The sequence below is a fragment of the Carassius auratus genome, unplaced genomic scaffold (genome assembly GCF_003368295.1).
Source record: "Carassius auratus strain Wakin unplaced genomic scaffold, ASM336829v1 scaf_tig00216644, whole genome shotgun sequence".
In the NCBI taxonomy this organism is placed as follows: domain Eukaryota; kingdom Metazoa; phylum Chordata; class Actinopteri; order Cypriniformes; family Cyprinidae; genus Carassius; species Carassius auratus.
In genome coordinates this window covers 5,885-15,000 of record NW_020528675.1, presented here as the reverse complement: position 1 = coordinate 15,000, position 9,116 = coordinate 5,885, and the positions used below count along the sequence as shown (strand labels likewise).

General features: G+C 33.2%; 1 pseudogene; it reads right to left on the bottom strand.

Annotated features, from left to right (window-relative positions):
* The window catches only part of LOC113098763 (netrin receptor UNC5C-like), an 82,405-nt pseudogene extending 74,956 nt beyond the window's left edge, over positions 1-7,449 (bottom strand).
* Between the last annotated feature and the right edge of the window lie 1,667 nt (positions 7,450-9,116).

Below are 9,116 nucleotides of genomic sequence, written 5' to 3'. Positions count from 1 at the left end.
CTTCAGTCTCCATGTCCCTGTGTCTCTCACACACACAGTCAGCCCGAGACGACAGAGGGAGAGTGAAGAGCCCTTGGGACACACCGATAACCTGCTCCCAACTCACACACACACAAGATGAACTGCAGGAAATTAACAAAATTAATACAACCATAAAGCGATGTCCAGACAGTCCCATGTGTGTGTGTGTGTTTGTGTGTTCCAGACGGTCTCCTGTCTGCAGACTCTGATCTACATAAATGTTCCATTACCTTCATCCAGCTTACAGACCTTGTGTGTATGTGTGTGTGTGTCAATAAACATGTGCCAAAGAGAAATCTCCTGAACACAGAGCAAAGACTCCTCTCACAATAGCACAGTGTGTGTTTGTTTGTGTTTTTTTGTGTGTGTGCGTGCTCTTGTTTTTGTGACATATCAGGACACAACTCTGTATAATGACATGGCTATGACACAGGTATTACAAGGAGAGGATGACTTATGAGGACATAACCCATGTCCCCATTTTTCAAAACGCTTATAAATCATTCAGAATGAGTTTTTTTTTGAGAAAGTAAAAATGCAGTTTCCTGTGAGGGTTAGGTGTAGGATTGGTGTAGGGCCATATAATATACAGTTTGTACTGTATAAAAACCATTACACCTATGGGATGAACCCACTTTTCACAAAATCAAACATGTGTGTGTATGTGTGTGTGTGTGTTTATACTCACATGCAATGCGGGCGTGCACCTTGCGGCTCTTGGTGGTACCTGCAGAGCTCCAGGCGACACATTGGCACCAGTAATCTTCCAAACCAAACAACTCCTCCACCTGCTGCCGGGAGATCTCGATCCGTGCTTCCCTCACCACCAAACCTGCACAAACACACACACAAGAATCAGACTCACGTCGCCAGAAGTTTGACTATTGGCGCAATGTCTGGTTCACACTGATAGACAACATACACAGAATGAAAAAAAATAAAAAAAGATTTCACATTTCAAATGAAATGTTTTTCTTTTCTTTTTTTATGTTTCAAGACAATCCGATGAAAATATCTGCATTACAAGTACTTGCAAAGAAATTGTAGCTGTATGAGTTTTGTGAGAGTCAGAGATCAAAGAATACTAGGGATGGCTATGTTTACTTATCTATAAAATATGCCAAGAACACTTTATTTTCATGTTGCTAACTAAACAAGAGTTAACATCTCAAAGCATTCCTGTAGCTCAGTCGGCAGAGCTAGCAATCTCAAGGTCATGGGTTCAAATTGATAAACTGTACAGTTTGAATGCAATTTAAGTCAGATATGATGTGTGTGTCAAAATGCATTAAATGTTAAATGTGCAAACATCAGCCTTATGCCCAATCCTTCTTCGATAAATCCACATCTCTGAATGAGAGCACACCTTCAAAAGATATTAGACTGCATGTAACAAAACAAATATATATATATATATATATATATATATATATATATATATATATATATATATATATATATATATATATAAAATCCTTTTAAATTCATGGTTAAAAATGGCAGCTGTGGTTGATGGAAATTAAACGAAAAAAAAAATAATCATTAAAAAAAATCATAAAATATTAGCTGGATGATAAAATGTTATAAAATCAACAACAACAACAACACCCAAATGCACATTACTGATAGCAAATTGAGAAGAAAAGAATAAATATGTAAAATATAATCATATTTATCATGTAGGGACTTCTGGAAATGTTCCTTCACTGTTTAATGTTCCTTTTTTTTTTACCATAAATTGTCCAATAAATAATAGTTTTGAATTAAAGCATAATTATTACTATATTTATTTGTCTTTGTAGGGTCCCAAAATTATTATTTGACATGAATAAATCAACACATCTACATTCATGCTTCTCTGATGTCCGTTAATGTTCGCATTGACATGGAGGTGCACATGTACAATTTCATCTTGTTTAATTCTTGTGTGTTTAATTTTTACTATTACTATTATTAATAAATTACTTATTAATTTTACTTTTTTATTATTAATTAGGTTTTCTTTAACTCCCTCTCAAATCACAGTCAGATCACGTCAACTTATTTTTTAAACAACTTGAAACCTCAACTGCAAAAAAAAATTCCTTATAAATATATATATATATATATATATATATATATAATATACTTTTTAATAAACATTAAATTAAATACAAATTTTAAATGAAGACACTCATTTGTTTTTCATTTTTTTTATTTAGTTTAACTTAAAGTACTAAAATAACTAATAAACTAATAAATAACAATTAATAAAACAAAAACAAATAAAATTACAAAAGATATAAATATAAAAATAAATATAAAATATATATTTTATATAAATATAAAATCGAATTCAAAATATTAACAAAAACTATAATGGAATATCAGTTGACACTTATTCAAGAACATTTCCCTCATATTTGCCAAATCTGTATGACCGTGTCAGGTCAATACTTCATAAAGTTCACACGAAACTGCTGAAGCTGTTGACATTTTCTGTGTACAAAGTTCTTCAGATGCCCTGTGAACAGCTTGTGAGTCCACAAATCTCCCACCACGTCAGTGCCGATCGCACCGATGTCACATGATGCAAGCGAGTTGCTTTTATATATATTTTAGTGCTCTGCCAGCATACTTCTGTTGTACATGTATAAATAATGAACCCCTCAATGTCTCCATTAAATATTCCCAGATAGAAATCAATAGTTCACACTTACCCTCTGTGTTTATTTGTTTAGTGCTTTGGGTGTTTGTGTTTATGGCAGCATTTGGTGCAGAATGCTTGATGTGAACGGCAAAAACCTCTACCCTTGAACAGAGAGAGTGAGGTGAAAGGACACACTTACACACATGAATGTTTAAACAAACATCACTCATGGTCAAGCAGCTATAAAAGAGAAAAGAGAAGGATCCACACAGGATGAGGTGAAGAATGATGATCTAACTTTATGATTTATGATTTCCTAGAACTCGTTGCAGTGAGTAAACAGACAGACACACACACTGCAGGGATATTGCATTGTTTTCCTTTAAAATATCCACAACAATAAACATTTATTTGAGAAGCAAATTTCATAGGATGTAAGACGAATATATATTTAATACGTTTTATTTTGAACTACTGATAGACAACATGAAAAAATAATAATAATAAAATACCAAACAAACAATAATTAATTAAAACAGATGTTAAAAAACAAACAGGAAACTAGATTTGCATCACCTAAAGTTTTTGCAAGGCACCAGAAACAATGCAAGGCAGCTAAAGACTGTTAAAAAGATACGAGAAAGAAATGACCAATTACAAATCAGTATGCAAATAAATGTAAGTAAGAAGACCAATCACTAAACAGAATGCTAATGAGTCACGGACAATTACATTTTGTGTTAAATATTCTATTGTGGTCACTTGGATATTCTGAGGAACTGCTATCTTAAATTTCTTAAAAATTATGAAGCGTTCAAAAATAGTGACAAAATAAAAAATGGGGACGTGGAACGGTTTTCATTCCACAAATGGTTTAAGTGTTCCATGTATGTTTTGTATGGGGTGACAAATAATTACAGTGTATAATGTAAAATGCAGTATTTCGAGACAAAACAAGGTTGCATGCTGTAAATAGAAATGTAAAGTCAGAACTTTATTTTACACATTATTGCACACTATTTTGCACAAATCTAAATGTTATTTTTGTGCAAAGATGAAATATACTGCATTCTCATTCACAGAATTAGCATTTTGTGGATGAACTCATAAGTTTTTTTTTTTTTTTTGTCAAACCCTCAAATCTCTGAGATACTCTGAAGGAAGGACCTCTCCTCAACAACACATGATTTGAGGCATAATCTCTGCAGGACGACCCACAGAGAACCTTAACATTTAATGTTAGAGGTTTGTTCAAAGCACTATGAGCACTAGCAGTAATAATATTGCCTTAAAAACACCTCTAACATTCAGTGCTGGATGAACATCAATACAGCACAGCCTTGCAAGCATAAAAACACACAAAGCATGTGAAAGCACACACACATAAACCCAGGCAGAAAATCAATGACAGCAATAATGGGATGGGGTGCGTTTACAATGAGATCTGTAAGCACACACACACACACACACACACATTTTCTTTTGGATTATTATATACAAATAATATGGATTTAAAACTGGTTGTGGTTTTCTCTTTGGGACTGATGAATCTGAAACACTGAACAACTGCATTGTGAGTACTGTTCACAAACATACTCTACTTTTCAAAAGGTTTGGGGTCAGTAATATATATATATGTTTAGCAAATCAGCATATTATGATGATTTCTGTGTCATGTGACACCGAAGACTGGAGTAATGATGCTGAAAATCCAGCTTTGAATACAGAAATAAATTACATTTTAAAATAGATTTCAATGGAACACAGTTGTTTTAAATTGTAATAATATTTCACAGTATTACTGTTTTTACTGTATTTTCGATCAAAGAAATGCAGCCTTGCTGAGCAGAAGAGACCTATTTCAAAAGCATTAAAAAAAAAGTACAAACCCAAACTTTTGAACAATGGTTTATAGTTTCAATAAAAGAGCGTCAAGAATGAGATGTTTAATATTAGATGAATACTAATTCATCTAATTATGTTATACAGTAAATTCAGTTTTTATAAGCTCAAAAGATAAATGGGTAACACTTTAGAATAAGGTTCCATTAGTTAATGTTAGTTAATGTATTAATTAGCATGAACAAACAATGAATAATACATTTATTACTGTTCATCTTCGTTAATGTTAGTTAATGAAAATACAGTTATTCATTGTTAGTTCATGGTAATTCACAGTGCATTAACTAAAGTTAACAAGCACAACTTTTGATTTAAATAATGCATTAGTAAATGTTGAAATTAACATGAACTAAGACTTATAAATGCTGTAGAAGGATTGTTCTTGCTTAGTTCATGTTAACGAAAGTAGTTAACTAACATTAACTAATGGAACCTTATTCTAAAGTGTTACCGATAAATGGTTGGTCTTCTAGAAAACAATGGAAACTTACAGTCCTTGACATTTTCTGAATGGCGTTCTGTTAATATGTAAATACACTAACACGTCTGTTTAAACGAGGCCCTCTGAGACAAAGAGCGCAGCAGGAAACCAGATAATGAGACTCAATCTGAATCTTCTGCACAATTTCTTTCATGACAAGGAACTTTTTTTTAACCTTGTTTACTCACATTTGCCAAAACGAACAATGAAATTGATTCATAATGATATTACGTCATCCCAAATAGAGACAGATAGCGATGCCAGAGGGAGCTCGTGGCCGGCGAACAAAGCCAGACCTAAACTGAACAGTGAGTGAAAATCAAATTAAAAGCATAAACTATATCTCTCTCTCTCTCTTTCTCTCTCACATCATTTTTTTATGATAAACGTTACCGTCGCACATTAAGACCCCCCGATAAAGTTCAATGACAGTGTTTAGAGCAGGCGGCCCATAATAACTCTATGCTCTGACCCCGAGTAATATCTGAGGTGTGATTATGACAGTAAAGTTTCCACCGCAGAGATATTAGAGCAGAATTACTGCAGTGAGTTGATATCAAAGATCCATTAGAGTCATTAGCTCAATAGGAGCTTGTTAACCTCTGCGTAATGAATCGAGCTCTTCGCTCGCCCACACCGAGAGCAGCTCGTGTTGGTTTCTCCTGCGGTGAGGTGATTGCGCTTCAGCCTCAGCCAATATGTGCTATTTTTGCTCTGAATGATCGAACATTAGTGGAGGGCTGCTTACTTTCCTAACCTTGAAACGCTAGCCAGTGCAAAAGCTTGGTTTCATTTCAAAATTGTTACATTCTTAGTGCTGCTGCAATTGAGTGCTATAGTTGAAACATTGACCTAAAAAGTATTATTCTATAGCTAAAGTTCTTATTCAGTCTGGGGTCAGCTAATTATTACTGTTATTAAGCAAGAATGCATTTAATTGATTAAAAGTGATTTCTGAAGGATCCTGTGACACTGAAGACTGGAGTAATGATGCTAAAAATTACACTTTGCATCACAGAAACAAATTGCATTTTACTAAATATTACAATAGAAAACAGTCATTTTAAATTGTAATAATATTTCAAATTATTACTGATTTTACTGCATTTTTTTTTTTAAATAAATGCAGCCTTGGAGAGCAGAAGAGACATCATTAAACAAACTTTTGAACTTCATTTGCATTCATTCATCTTCTTCATATCAGTAGAGTAACCAGTAATACCAATATGCCAATAACTATCTGCTCTGCACTCATAGTTTTTATGTCACTGAAAGTTTCCATGTATAAAACAATTTTGAAAGTGGTAAAGAACTGACTAGTAAATTGTGACTTGTATCTGACTATCACCAAAAGTGGATCTGGAGCACTCACTGTTCTTGGCTTTTACTCTTAATTCTGTTGTCAAAATGTAAAAAGACATTTATGCGATTGGCAGATACTCTGACTTTGCATTGAATGTATACATACCGAGATGCATCAGTTGATGCATTCCCTGGGAATTGAACCCGTGACCTTTGCACTGCTAATTCTATGTGATAGTTTGAGCTAAAGAATCGTGACACCTTATTAAATCAACAACACTCTTAAAAACAGAATAATGCCACAGAACAAAAAAAATTGGCTTTTCAAATGCATGCTAAATAAAATAATAAATAATAAATAATGAAATGTAAAAAAATATTAAATGAAATGTTAAAAAACTAAGAACATTTTAAAGTAGTATTTTCTTGTAAAATGTACTCTAATGTTAAACATTGAACTAAATTGATCTGAATTCATAATTGTGAAATATAAACTCAGAATTAATCTCAGAACAATATCAGAATTATGCAATATACTGTAAATCGCAATTATGAGAAAAATAACTCAGAATTGTTAGATATATACTCAAAGTTCTGACTTTCTTTTTGAAATTCTGACTTTTATTTTATTTTTTATCCCATGGCAGAAACAAGCTTCCATATATATCCACATCAAGCGGTCAGTGAAAGTGGTCTAGGTCGCTCTCATAACATCGCATAAATAATACACAAACCTGTACGTGTCAGGAAGGGGTTTATCTATCTCTCTTGCAAGCATGAATAAAGCAGAGCTATCACATTTTTATTGCACCTCAGAAAAGGCAGTAATGTTTCCGTCCCATAAAAGAGAGTGATGGCGAATGTGTGTGTGTGACTGACCCGACGTCTCGTCCACCCGCTCCTCTATGGTGTGTTCTCTTTGATGGACCCACTCGCCGTTGCATTTGAAGTAGATCTGAGCAGCAGGCGTGGCCGTGCAGTAAAGAATTGACAGCTTTGTTCTTGATGATGTAAGCATCCTCCGGCTCCAGCAGGAAGTGTGGGAGGGGCTCCGGAGGGTCGCTAGGGAAGGTCTCCGGCAGCTCACCCAACCCCAACAGGAAGTCATCATCACCTGGGGGAAAAAAGACAGACAGCATGAAGCATCAGGAAGTGAGTGGGAAATGTAGAGTAGCGTACTGCTTTTTGATGCATTTAAAAACTTCCATTAGAAGATGGCCTTGCAAATCATCAATTCCAGCACGTCCGGCATTAAAAAAGTCTGGGGTCAGTAAGATTTTTAAAAGAAAGTAATACTTTAATTTAGCAAAGATGTAAGAGGGTGGTCATTTTAATTTACATTTTGAAATAGATTACAATATAAAACAGTTATTTTCAACTGTAATATTATTTCACATCATTACTAATTTAATTTATACTTTAAAGTAGATTACAACATAAAAGTATGTTACAATATAAAACAGCTATTTTAAATGAAAAGTAAATTAAATTAAATTTATGCATTTAGCAGAAGCTTTAATCCAAAGCGACTTACAGTGCATTCAGGATATCAATTTTTACCTATCCTGTGTTCCCGGGGAATCGAACCCCAAAACTTGCGCTTGGTTGCGCAATGCTCTACCAGTTGAGCTACAGGAACACTATTTTAAATGGTAAGAATATTAATTACATTACTAATCAGAAGTGATCATTTTAATATATATTTTAAAATATATTACTATGAAAATCATTTACATTGTAATAACATTTCACAATATTACTGTGCTTTTGAGGGGTGGTGTACAATTGAAGCATTGTATAAAATGAGTATAAATTAGGTGTGGAATGCATAACACATCTCTCAATATCTCTGAATTTACTTTGCAACAGAAATCCCCATTACGCCAATTAATTCACAATGACAGTTTTCTCAGAGCCTCTCCGCAGAGGTTCATTTGCAGAAAATGGTGCAGGCCTGTATTTGGGTCTCAATATGAAACAGGATCTTACAGTCGTCTCTAACTGATCCCTGGTTAATGGAGTAACTGCTGCTTATTTTAGCTCAAGTTCAAGTAGCATGACGTTGTGAGATATCTGACGTTCTCTTTACACTCCCTCTATCAATCCTACTCTTTGCTTTAAAATGCATAACTAATAAATGAACAGATGCATAAATAAATGGATAGACAAACTGATACTTATAAATATATGAACTAATGAACAATCGTGAATGGATGAATGGATAACAAACAAATCAATGAACATATGAATGAAGAAACAAATGAACATGACTGAATAAATTAACGAAGAGGCAAAAGAATAAACATTTAGTGATATTTGTTAAGCATTTGTATGAATGTTTGAACAGATGAATAATCACATAAAATTAACAAATAAATGAATGAATCTATGAACCAATGAACAAAGAAGAATGGACATATAATAAACTGATGAACGAATTAATAATTATGAGTATGTACAAAAATCAGGTGAACATACATGAACAGAATAATCATTTAAATGAATGAATGAAAGAACAGAAATAAGCAAAAACGACAGTGTAATAAAACTTATTTATATATTATATATTACAAATAAACATGAATTAATAAACAAATAGACAAACCAAAGAACAAATAATTTCTATATTTATGAACATACGATGATAATGCAAGAATTAATCAATGAACCATTCAACAAACGAATGAGCGAACGAGAACCTATGAACTAATTAAAACAACAACATAAATATTTGAATTAATAAATGTCACTGAACATATGAATTAATTAATAGATCAAACA